We start from the raw sequence: 13,714 nt of genomic DNA, 5'->3' as shown, positions 1-13,714 counted from the left end.
TATGGAAACTCTCTGTATTTTGGGGTCAGTTTTCCCATGAACCAAAACTGTTCTAAAAAAAATCTTTTAAAATATATATACACAAAAGAATTTTGGAATTTGGAATTACATTATTACACAAGTGCCATTTTTGTTTGTTTGTTTGTTTGTTTGTTTGTTTGTTTGTTTGTTTGAAAATCAACTCAGGCAAGCCAGAGAAATATAATTAGGCTTATATTGGAAAACAAATTCTTTTTACTCCATGTTCTGCTCTATACAACTCTATATTTCCTGTTTATAAAATTAGTTTAAATAAAAATCTGTTCTAACATTTATGCAAAACGGGTCACTTATGTTTACTTTATTTACCTCTATACCATACATTTAAATGCCTCTGAAATTATTCTGAGAATTTTGTCACTATTTTCAACTTCTTTCAGAAAAAATACTCTATCTAACTAGAATATTGGAGAATCTCTCCATCTGTTTTTTCTATTACTGTATCCAAACTTTAAGTTGTCTTAGTGTTGTAATATTTAGGATATTTATTTTGATTGTTATTGTTATATTGCTATTTAAAATGCCCTCTAATTTTCTTTCATATATACTCCTTAATCTGGAAAAAAAAAACATCTATTTTTAGGAGCCAATGTATTTTGAAGCACTGAGGTCACATCTGCTGTTTCAGACTTTACTACGATTTTAGACTTCTTTTCTTCCATGTGTTTTTTTTCATGAATTTTAGGTTTCTTATTCATTTTGGCAGGAACAGGAGGCTTCAGGGGTCCAGAAGTCTTCTTAGGCAGCTCAATTTATTGCAGCTGCTCTTGATCTGCCATCTGTTGTTTTGAACGACAATACCTCTTATTGTCCTTCATGTGCACGTGCGTCTAATGTTTCAGTCTTTCACAGTAATGTAAGAAGACATAAACCAATACCATTTACAGGCAAGATTTATATTACATTCGTCTTTTAAACAGATGGCTTTCATGCCCTTATTCATGCTTATTTGTTTTCCATGTTGACTCTGGTAGCACGGGTTACAGGTGTCTTTCCATGAAACCTGACAAATGTTTGCTAAACTTCCCAATTTAATCAAATGGAACCTAGACTAGAGTGATAATTTGTCTCTTCATTAAATTCCAACCAATTTCTCCCTTTTATAATTGAAGACAATTCATGTAACAACCCCAAACACAGTACCTATATTTTATTAAAATTAATACTCTGAAAATATTTTATACCTTAAAACAAATGATAACTATATTTTCTGTGTTAAGATCCATAGAAGAGCAAATGAAAAAAATATCTATTAGAATACTAATATTAACTGGATTGGCTGACAAAGCCAAGTAAACTTCCTGGATAGGTCTTTTTTTCTGAGATTGATGTTTTTTCATTTGAGAAAGAAATTTATTTTACTCTCAACTTGACAGAATTTATTTTACACTGTAACCCATACACCTAAACATACAGTAAGGCTTTGGCTATATAGCAGTAACTTTTTTCAAAAGATGGAAAGAACGATATTAAAACAATTAGGAAGGAGAGGTTACCAGTAGAGACATAGAAATTTGATGTTTAGTTGGAATTTTGACTTTAGAGCTTCTATAAATATGTATCTACTTTTTACAGTATTTTTATAAAAATAACAAGATTTGAATGAGGCATGTTATTACCTCTGTCTCTTGTTTTTTTTCTTGTTACCTATCAAAGAATCTATATTTACTTAGCAACCTAAGGGGATCTCCATTCCCTTATGGATGTAATTATAAGTGTAATTATGAATTTAATGAATTCATAGTGATTTATTCATCACTGTATAAAAATATGCATGGTAAAACAGTAAAATACACAGAGTAAAAATAATAAGCATACCAAAAAAACCCTATTATTTTCAGCCTTCTGATAGCCTATATACTATTACAGGAAGAAAATGGAAAAAAAACCAAGTTTTACTCCTAGAACTCCTATTACATATTACCACATCTAAATATAAGTACACTTTTCTTCCTCCCAGAAGCTGAAATCAAAGCAATACTCTCAGCTATGATTTCTTGAATGTATGTGGCTCATAAGATAGAGCATTTATTTTAGTATTTTTAGTAAATATTTCTGAATTCCTATACGTACAAATATTTCTCAAATACCTATCTGGTAACAAAGGTGTGTTGAAAGAAATGCTTGGGAAAACCAATGTATTTGTAGATTATTTTCTTGGACAGAAGTGAGAGATAACTCTGAAAATTCTCAATTCTCCTTTATATCTTTATGGATTTTAAGAATAGGCAGATCTCCCAAAACCCACTTCCTGAGGTCTAAGATCTCCAACCTTTCCAAATTTTTTTTTTTTCAGAGTTTAGGGTCTCAATCCAAAGTCCTCTTTAAACTTTATCAAAAGCATTTTCCTTTTCTACCACCAGGTGGCAGATGGATCCACTTTTTGGCACAAGACCCCAACCCCGCCCTACCGGAAGTTGTCATGCAAAGGAAACCTCTTTAGCCACGCCTAAAGTTCAGCACCCTAGACGCGGACAGCGACACCGCCCAGTTTAGTCTCATGACTTGCTGCAGAGGTTTTCACCTGACAAAGGAACTGGCCAATCCCAACTGGTTCAAAGGGCCGTGTGACTGACTAAGTTACAATGCCAGATATGGAGGGGGTAAGAACCCCTTGATTTTAGATATTTAGGCTGGCAAGGAAACCAGCTGATATTAAATAATATCCCTTATTGCAAAATGTTGACTTTTTTCTCTCTCTACTCCCAGATTCTAAGTGCATGCTTGTAATTGTTGTCTTCGTGTGTGACAGACATTAGATCATCCAACCTTGGTGTGTTGGTTTATTCCAACAAAATGCCTAAGACATCAAAGGCGGTACAAAAGTCTGTGTGAGTTATGGCGGCCAATACCTCGTCTTACACAAAGCTGCTTGTCAGTTTTCTCAAGAAATTAGCATGAGGCTAGATAGCTTTTTCTGCATTGTTTGCCAATTAATTATTCTCAAAAACACAAAAAGCAGCTTTGTTCGCATGAAAGAACTGTTTTAGGCAAAGGGACTGATTGGACTGAAGCACAAGTGTGCCCAAGAAGTGACGATTTAGGTGTTATCTTTCCAGTTGCTTAGCAACAAATTTAGACAAAAAGAGCATGTTTGTGGATTTTAATTCGTGTCTCAGAATGGCAAAAACTCAAGGGCAAATGAAAATGGGCTCAGGACAGCATAACATATTAACTGAGACTAGGGCTTAGAATCAGAGTCTAATTAAATCCCAGTCCTGGGGCATCAGGTACGGCCAAGTAGGAACAAGGAGCTGTTTAAGATGGACAAATAGGTTAAATTCAGCTTAGTTTTAGCTATAATTCATCCACGTTAAACTGATTTCTTTCTCTTTCCCACTTTATTTTGGCGGTGGTAATTCAGAACTTTAACCAGCAGAGGGCGAATTTACTGCATTTTCCGCCCCTAAGACACTCCCTCTTTCCTTCCCCTACCCCCACCCCTCTCCCCTTGCCCGGGAGACATTAATTTCCTGGGCTCCTCAAATATACTGAGGGAGGTGTGGTGGAAAGATAGTAGCACACAGAGCTTGGCAGAGTGCCCGCCCTGTCACCCTTGGATCTGTGGTTGCTCTTGTATCTCCTTGTTTAAGGCTGCAAAGGGGATTGCAGTGGTTGTTCAGGAGGGGGCAGGGATGAAAAACAGCCCCATCCCTAGGAACTGTATGTTTGGGATCACTAGCTTCAGAGAATTAAGGGGGCCAGGGGGTAACCTAGTTAGAGGAGGAATGTAACCTGTGAAAGTTCCAAAGAGAAAAAAAAGCAGTTGACTTTTCAGGACCAATAGCTCAGTATGCTGGAACATCAGCCACAAAAAAAAAAAAAAAAAAAAAGGTTGGGGGGGGGGCCTCTGCCCTGGCTTTGCCACTCTAGGAACAAAAATAGGAGGTTGAGGGGTAGGGAAAGGAGAAGATGAAAGGAAAGACTAAGAGTCTGGCTGAGTCATCTTTAATACAAAACAAGCAAAGCAAGCCGGGGGGGGGGGGGGGGGGGGGGGGGGGGGGAGACAATGAGAGAAAGCTTGCCAGAATGCAGGGCAGAGCAATAAAGCATGCTGCACAAAGTTAATTTATTGTTGGGCAGAGCCTTCCACATTCTCAACAAACACAGTATTTGCTCCAGAGGGGCGTTTTACCTAGTATTGTAGGATTTTGCAGAATCTCCTTGGGCAGGCAGCCAGAAATCCTATTAATTGGACATGTCCTTTCTCCTCTGTATATTTATGTCTCAGAATTCATCTAACTCAGTTTCAAACTAGCAAAATTAATTTTTTCTGGAGGCCATTAAACTAAATATTATGTAGCATTGCAGTTTCTCTCCTTCAATCATTAAATTTCTGTAAAGCTAATTTTTAAAGGACACCATTTCATTAATAAAATCAACTCCTGAAAGAGTATGAAACTCTTAAAGTTGGTTATTTTGGGGGTCAAGAGAAAGAGGTCTTAACAAGATAGATCAACACTTTTCAGAAAGAATGATTTGACTCACAATTTCATGGTTAGTCTTAGAGATAAAATACACTTTGATGGTATGTTGAACACCTGTGTTTTTGTAGCATGCCCTCTGTACATAAGCACTTATAATATAAATTTTCTATGCATATACCAAATTTCATTCATCTTGTACCAAGATCTAAACAAGTGCTTAAAAATGCCTATATAATTCTAACTATAATTATAATCTCCCCATGGAAGACAGAATTACCTTTTAAAAACCTAAGTAGTAAGTTAGCAAACAAGCACTTAATAAAAGAAAAAAAAACCTAATAGCCAGTTAGCATACAAAAAGCTTTTCAACATCATTAATTATCAAAGAAAGGAAATTTTAAACAACAGTAAAATGCCTTTACCCACCCAAGAGAATGACTTGATTAATTAATAATAAAACATGACATTTCCAAGTGTTGGAAAGGATGGGACAACTTCAACCAGCGCACATTCTGGTAGAGTGTGACTTGGTACAATCATTCTGGAAAACTGGCAGCATTTAGTAAAGTACCATATATGTATACCCTCCAACTCAGTAATTGCACTCTTTAGGTATATACTTAATAGAAAGGCTTATATGTGCATACAAAAATACATGTACAAGAAAGTTCATCATAGCTCAAACTTGGAAGCACTTCAAATGTACCCCAACAGTATAATGGAAAATATATTGTTACTACCAAATACAGAAATATATACAGCACTGACATTTTTTTAAAATTATGTATGCCTAGGGGCGCCTGGGTGGCGCAGTCGGTTAAGCGTCCGACTTCAGCCAGGTCACGATCTCGCGGTGCGTGAGTTCGAGCCCCGCGTCAGGCTCTGGGCTGATGGCTCAGAGCCTGGAGCCTGTTTCCGATTCTGTGTCTCCCTCTCTCTGCCCCTCCCCCGTTCATGCTCTGTCTCTCTCTGTCCCAAAAATAAATGAAAACGTTAAAAAAAATTTAAAATTATGTATGCCTAAAATCTCACAGACATAATGTAATGTCCAGCAAAAAAAAAAAAAAAAAAATCAGAAGCCAAAGAAAACATTTTGTATGATTCTATTTATATAAAACTCAATAACTGAAAAACTACCCTAAGATGATAAAAGTCAAAATAGCAGTTCCATTTGGTGGAGATAAAGACTAGCAGAGAGCTCTAAGGAGGCTTCAAGGGTATTGGTAATATTCTATTTCTTTTTTTTTTTTTTATGAAATTTATTGACAAATTGGTTTCCATACAACACCCAGTGCTCATCCCAAAAGGAAAAATATGGAACGCTTCACGAATTTGCGTGTCATCCTTGCGCAGGGGCCATGCTAATCTTCTCTGTATCGTTCCAATTTTAGTATATGTGCTGCCGAAGCGAGCACGGTAATATTCTATTTCTTGATCTGGGTGGTGGTTACAGGTATGTTCGCTCTGTAAAAATCTCTTGAGCTATATATACACTATGATTCGTATGTGCTAATTATGTTACACTGCAATAAAAAAAAACCCACAAGACAGATAATTTCATACTTATATTTAAAACCATTCCATGTCTTACCATTACACTGAGAGCACACACTAAATTCCTTAGTATAGCTTATAAGGCCCTGAATAAACTAATGTTACCTAATTTCTAATCTCTTATTAACCACTTTCTCTCTTCACTATTACACTTGAATTACTCTGACCTTGCATCAGTGTCTAGAACTTATCAATCTCTTTTCTGTCTTGGAGACTTTGGGCTTGCTGTTTTCTCTGCCTCAAATTAATTATTGCTACCTCTTTTCATGACATGCTTCTTGTAACCCTTCCAACTTTCAGATTAATAACATCTTTTTAGAGAAGCTTGCTTTGACTCTCCTGTCTAAAGTACCTGTGTTATTTCTCTGTGTGCTGCTGTAACAAATTACCACAAATGTAATGGCTTTAAACAACACAAATCTATTATCGTAGACTTCTGAGGGTCAGAAGTCCACGATGGGTCTCACTGGGCTAAAATCAAGGTATTAGCAGGAATGCTTTCCTTCTGGAGGTGGCAGAGAAGAACCCATTCCCTTTCCTTTTCCAGATTTTAGAGGCTGCCTGTCTGTTTGGCATGTGACCCCTTCTTCCACCCTCAAAGTCAGCTGTGCAGCATCTTAAAATCTTGACTTTGACATTCTCTCCCCTGTCTCTCTCTTCCACTCTTGTAATAATGTTAGGTCCATCCAGATAATCCAAGATGACCTCCTGATATGAAAGGTCAGCTGATTAACAATATTAATTCTCATTTTTTACGTATAACATATTTAAAATTCTGGGGACTGGAATGGGGACATCTTTTGGAGGGGTATTATTCTGCCTACCACAATCCCCCTCTTTTTTCTAGCACAGCATCATGTTTATTTCCTTAAAAGCACTACTCATAATTTTTTATTGTTTTATATATCTGTTTACTTGTTCACTCTAGTATAAATCTATGACAGCAGACCCTATCTATCCGTCTTGTTACCTGTTGTTTCCCCAGTGCTTAGCATAATGCCTGGCACACTTTAGTTCAAAAAGTATTAGTGGAAAGAATAATTAAATGATTTATTTTAGGTTTATGTTTTGACACTTAGCTCTGTTTGGTTTTTATCTTTCCTTATCATATAAAAGTATATATTGTGTCTTGCAGGAGGGGAATTTCTGAAGGAATCACAGCATAGATTTTTTAAGCTCTCCATCATACTAACTCACTGCAAAAAAATGATGCCTACAGATAGAGACCCATATATGTCACAAACATATCTTCATCTTTTTATTGTATTTATAAGGATAGTTTATAAGGTACCTCCTGCTAGAAAATAGGATATCACAGGGCTCATGCTGCTGAAGAAAAGATAATCAAGGATGAAAAGTGGCAATTCTTTGTTATAAGCATGTGAGAAAATATGTGGTGCATAGATCTCTAAGTCTGATCCTAGGATTTAGCTACAAAGACAGGTATCATCAGGCAACCATTTTTAATCTCTGTTTTACCAGGTTATAATATCATATACCAAAAGTTTTTAAATACGTAGTGATTCATTTATTTATTCAGCAAATATTTATTGATCATCCTTAAATGTCAGGTACTCTTCTAGGCTCTGGGTACACAGTATGAATAATACAAAGTCCCTATGTTTAGGGCATCTACAAATTGATACATAATATTATGTGAGGTGGCAAGTGTTATAAAGAAGAAGGGTATGATGAGAAAGCAACAGAGGGTTTTGAATGGATATTTTATTTATGTGATAAAAAGACAAGTCTGATTGCTGTCTGGGTGGAAGAAGAGAGACCAGTTTACTGCCATTGCAGTAAAATAGTCAGAAGACAATGATAGTGTGAACTAGGATGACAGTACTGGAGTTAATAAAAATTGGTTGGATTTGAGATATTTTTTGACATGGTTTAATGATGGATTTGGATGTGGAATGTTAAATAATAAAGAATGGCCCTCTGTTTGGGGTATCTTGGTGATTGGTGGTGCCATTTACTGATACGGGGAAGTCAGGGTTAATCTGGGGATGGAAAATCAAGAATTCTGTACATGTTAAATTTGAAAGGCTTGTTGAAGTTATAAAGTTATCTTCATTGGGCAATTGAATATTTGGGTCTGAGGAGGTAGGGGAGATATCACATCTAGAAATAAGAATTTTAGAGTAAAGATTAGGAAAACTATATTTAAAATGCAATGAAACTGGATGAGATCATCTAGGGAATTAGTGAAGGCAGAGAAGATTGGCCAGTCCTAGCGCACTTCAACATTTAGAGGTCTAGAAAATGAGGAGAAGCCAGCAAAGGAGATTCGGGAGAGTAGCCAGTGTGGTAGGAGAAAACCCAGGAGAGAATGTGCCCTGGAAGTCATGTGGAGAAATTGTTTCAAGAAGGAGGAAGGAAATATTCCTGAGAGTTTAGTAAAATACAACTTGAGATGGAAAGATGAAGGTTCCTTGTGACCTTGACAGAGCAGATTCAATAAAGTAATAAAATAAAAACATGATCTAAGGGTGTCTGGGTGGCTCAGTTGGTTAAGCATCCGACTTTCGCTCGGGTCATGATCTCATGGCTTGTGAGTTCGAGCCCCGTGTCGGGCTCTGTGCTGACAGCTCAGAGCCTGGAGTCTGCTTCAGATTCTGTGTCTCCCTCTCTCTGTGTCCCTCACCGCTCTCACTCTCACTCTCTCTTTCTCTCTCAAAAATAAACATTAAAAATTAAAAAAAAAAGCCTGATCTAATGTGACAATCCATTATGAAAATATTATTCAGCTTGGATTCCTTTTAAATAATGCTACTCGAAGGGTACCTTGGTGGCTTAGTTGGTTAAGCACTGGACTTTTGATTTTGACTTAGGTCATGATCTCATGGTTCGTGAGATTGAGCCCAGTCCTCATTGGGCTCTATGCAGACAGTGCAGAGCCTGCTTGGGAGTCTCTCTCTCCCTCTCTCTCTCCGGGTCCCCTGCTCTCCCTCCCTCAAAATACATAAATAAAATTTAAAAATAACAATAATGCTACTTGAAGCAGAGATTATATGAATTGCCAAGACTGATGGTCTATATTTATGTAACAAATTAGTAAAACTTCTAAATTCACAATTTCTTGATATGAGATCAAAGTATATAGATGGATTCACTGTAATGGTGGCTGCTGGGGGGAAACACTGATACAGTTTCTTCATAGCTCTGAAGACATTACTATATTCTCTGCCCATAATTTGCAATAACAAAAATCATAATTTTAAATTTCTCTCCTCTTCTGAAGTAGATACAGATGCCTACTCTGTGCCTTGAAATAGAAATATGAACTTCCTTAGGGGGAGCTTTTTGCTGAACTTCCTATTTTATCTAAACCAATGGCTTTCAAAGCATTTTCCAAGACCTCCATATGGTGCATTGATGTTTGCGAACTAGTTCATTATATTACTTGCATTTATACCATCATGAGGCTGTTTCCAGTCATCACCATTGTGATCTCAAGGTCTCTAATCTTACAAGGTGTCCACTTCACTGAGCTCTTAAATCCTTTGCAGGGGTCCAATAAATAAGTTTTAGAACATGATCGCTAAATAATCTGTGCTGGCTCTTTTTCACAGAAGTGTTAAAATGAGAGACTTTTCTTCCAAAGATTGTTTCATCTCATGTAACACTCAATCAGCACTATAGTCATTCAGTTACTAAATATTATTAAGCACCTTCTATGTGTTTGGCCTATTCTAGGATCAGAAAACATGATGTTGAATGAAATGTGCACCATTCCAGCCTCATAAAACTTGGATCCTAACAGGTAAGATAGGTAACTGTTACAATAAATACATTACAGACTACCATAAGAAGACAATAGTATGATAAAAGAACTCAGAACTGCAGGTTTGGGGTGGAAGTTTGGGAAAGACTGGGCTCTGAAAGATGACAAGTTATCCAGGAAGGGAAACAGTGACCAGCAATAGGGAAAAGCATGTACAAAGGTTTGGAGGCAATGACACAACAGAAACGTAGTGCATTGGAAGCACTCTGTGAGCAAGGGAATAAACTATCATTATTTTTCTCTCCTTTAGGATGACCTATATACTCAATACTTTTTAGTGACTTTCAAATTACATTGAAATTGATTTTTATTCACTATTATGGTTAAATGTCAAATTTTATTTTTTAACCTTAATAATTTGTCAACTTTTCAATAGGTTTGATTTTTTTATAGAACAAAAATTAAAATAAAATAAATATGAGCCATTGTGACATTCTCTTCAGGCCAGATACTAATTTCTAATATGAAAAACAGTGGTTTCAAATGAAATAATTTGAATTTATGGTCAATAGCTATGAGTACTAATTATTTAAATGTAACTATTTAAAACCTTGGGGAAAAAAGATTACAAAAGGAATCGGGTGGGTAAGTAGAGGGAACTCTTTCAAGAAAGTTTTTTGGTTTTGTTTTTGGGGGGTTTTTTGGTAAAGAAGAGAGAAATGAGCAGTAACTAGAAGGAAAAATTGGGTCAAAAAATGGTTACTTTAAGATGTAAGAAATAACAATATGCCTGTATGCTGATGGGAAATATCCTGTAGAAAGGAGAAAACTGGCAATACAGGGGCAGCAGAAAGCAATGTCTTTGAAGATATGACATGGGAGGGGATATGAGTACTCATGGAAGGGTGGCCTTAGCAAGGAGCATGGACAATTTAATACCACAGAACATGAGGCAGGGTACAAGGGAACAAAGACAGGTCAGAAGGTCAATGTGGTGTGAATTTGTGGACACAGTCTTCTGATTGCTTCATTTATCAGTGAATAAAGAAGATGCTCTACTGATACAGAATATGGGCGTGTGCTAAAGGTTGAGAAAAGAGCAGAGAGTAAGAAGTAGTCCCAGCAAATGGATGAGGGTAGGAGGACTAATGGACTAGGAAAACACAATATGATTATGAGGCAGCATTAAGGGCCATTTGAAATTTGTAATTACAAATAGAAAGTGAGAACAGCAAGAAATATTTTCTCCAATCGCTTTTTTTTTTAAGATTTTATTTTATTTATTTATTTAATGTTTATTTTACAGAGAGAGTGTGTGTGCATGCGAGCAGGGTAGAGGCAGAGAGAGAGGGAGACAGAGGATCCAAAGCTGGCTGAGTGCTGACAGCAAAGAGCCTAACCTGGGGCTCGAATTCACAAACCATGAGATCATGACCTGAGCCAAAGTTGGACGCTTAACCAACTGAGCCACCCAGGTGATCCTAAAGATTTTATTTTTAAGTAATCTCTGCACCCTATATGGGGCTCAAACTCACAACTCCAAGATCAAGAGTCAAATGCTCCACTGACTGAGCCAGCCAGGCAGCCCTCTCCTATCACTTTAACCAATGTGTATACAGGGCTGGTATTGGCAAAGTTTGGATTTATGAATAGTAGGATTTTTAGAAGCATGTATATATATTAAAGTGTGAGAAGGTCAGGGAGTTAAGGGTATATGAAATGGAATGATTATAATGACTGGCCGTGGGATTTTAGCTGGATAAGGTGAAGTAAGGACATGGGGGTGGTAGTACTAATGGATTTTATGTATTGGAATGGTGAAGTGATTTTTGAAGTTAGGCTCTTAGAGGGTGTAAGCTGCAAAAATTGGACAGGGTAGCCAGACAGTTGGATGCTCAAAATGGCTAAGAGAGAAATTGTAGGCATTGATAACATGAAATCTGTATCTGACTTGGGATGGGAGTAAGTGGCTGAGTTGAGTAGAGTACTGGCTAACTACAGGAGAGAAGGTCAAGGAATGGAGAGGCTGCTGAAGATACACCTGTCTGGATATTGATGTTACCAAGAATTATGGCTGGAATAACACTGGACAGCATGATGAAAAATCAGCAGTTAAAATGTTCAAGGAATGACGATGAGTGACATGGGGTCAGCGGATGGCCGCCATGAGGGGAGGTAGTAGGTGGAAGAATTCCATGACATGAAATTCCAAGCTGAATGTTGTTAAGCAAAAGGGAGGTGGAGTGATATGAAAGTGGCACCAAGGAGCAGGAAGAGAATTTCTTCTTTCTAGGCCCAGTAGTATTAGGGGTAAAGAGAAAGCATAGCTACCTTTTGAGAAAAATAAATATAAGTCACGTCTTCAGGGAGAGCCAGTTTTTAGTCAGAAGGTGAATTTTCAGAAAAAAAGGCTGAGGATATAGGGAAGTTTGCTGACTGACCAGAGGGCACAGTGAAAGGAAAGAAAAGAAATCCACAAAACAACATGTAAGTTACTCTCTGGGGGGAAAAAGAGTTGATGGGGGAGTTCGAACATTTGGAAACTGACATCAACTGTGAAGTTAATCTGATGGTAGCAATAGGAGATACTGTTGATAAGGCCATGACACAGGGGTGAGTTATGGTGCGGGGCGGGGGCTGGGGGTATCTGGTCAGAACATTCAGACTTCTTGGGCTCTCACTTCACTAAAACTGGCATCTTCCCTTCAGCCCAAGACTACACAGAGACCCCCTCTGGCCCCTGCCAATGCAGGTTTGGAGGCCAGAGACATGGGGCAGTTGCCATCTAACGTGAGAGTTTCCTTCCACTGCCTTAGATATTATCCACAGCAGGAGGAATCACAAGGTGCTGGCTTTCTACGCATTTTGAAGACAAACCCACTCCTGAAGCCCATGCTTCTCTAAAGATGAGAACATTGGGGCAACAGTTGTGCCAATGCTGCCAGCACTTCTCATCTGGGGCAATGGCCTGTGACAACCAGAAGGCAACAAGGATGTCTTAAAAGTAGCACAGAGCAGAAGAATACTCATGTTTTTGCTATGGCTGGGAAGGGTATTCTGAAATATGGAAGTTCAGTTAGAACCTCCCAGAGGAATTTTTTTTTCTTTTTTTTTTTTTTTAGTTTAAAAGTTGGCTACTTTCTATCACCAAAATCTGAAACACAATGGCCTAATCAGTAACTGTGGACATTTTGAAACATCCTAATATTTAAAAGGAAATTAAAAGTAAGTCTTGCTTGCTATCAATGCTAAAAATCACAAATAGACACACACATTCTGAGTCACTGTAATAATTCTCTAGTCTCAGTTCACAGAATCTCTGCAGATTCAATCTGGCATCAAATAACAGCCCATTCTTCTCTGCCACCATGGCCACTGGGAGCTGATGAGGACAAAGATACAGCACCTTAGCTATAGAAAAGAAGAAAGAAGTGCTTTCAGGTGACATTTGGTTTTGGGAAAAGGCTAGAAATGTAAAAGTCTGTTTTTCTGAGCAACCCTGAGCAATACTGGAAAATTTCACCATGTTATCTTTTCTTACACCAATTCAAGTAGGAGTTAGGGTACCTTAGTTTACCTCTGCTTCTGTCCCTGATACTTGCAAGCCACCAAGTGACTCTCTTACAGCTTCTCCATGTATGCAAGTGAAAAATTAAACTGCCCAAAAGTGTCAAAGGGGATTTCGGAGCCACTGCTGACTTGAGACCAGGGTGTTTCTACCTCCAAGTTGGAAAGAACGTTCACATCTTCATTTCCAGGCCTTAGCTAATAAGTGAGACACAAAAAGTGCTCCTCCCCAAAGAGACCTCACTTATGCCAGAGAGAACAGCCAGAGGCAGATGCCAAATTTAAGCTGGGAGCCTATAAGTAACAGCTACAAAGTGAATCAGGTTCTTAGAAGGACACAGTGCACCAAGAGGGACAACTTTTTCTAAGTTGCATGCTAATGTGGCAATGAGGATTTAGC

General features: G+C 37.7%; 1 non-coding gene across 1 annotated transcript; it reads right to left on the bottom strand.

The window, feature by feature from the left end:
• Nucleotides 1–5,774: 5,774 nt before the first annotated feature.
• On the bottom strand, nucleotides 5,775–5,881 carry LOC115526100. Its single transcript, XR_003972536.1, has one exon. It is a non-coding gene; the product is annotated as a U6 spliceosomal RNA (small nuclear RNA).
• Between the last annotated feature and the right edge of the window lie 7,833 nt (nucleotides 5,882–13,714).

Source organism: Lynx canadensis, chromosome A1 (assembly GCF_007474595.2).
Source record: "Lynx canadensis isolate LIC74 chromosome A1, mLynCan4.pri.v2, whole genome shotgun sequence".
Classification (NCBI taxonomy): Eukaryota; Metazoa; Chordata; class Mammalia; order Carnivora; family Felidae; genus Lynx; species Lynx canadensis.
Note: the sequence above shows the minus strand (reverse complement) of the source record. Positions and strands in the feature narration are given on the sequence as shown.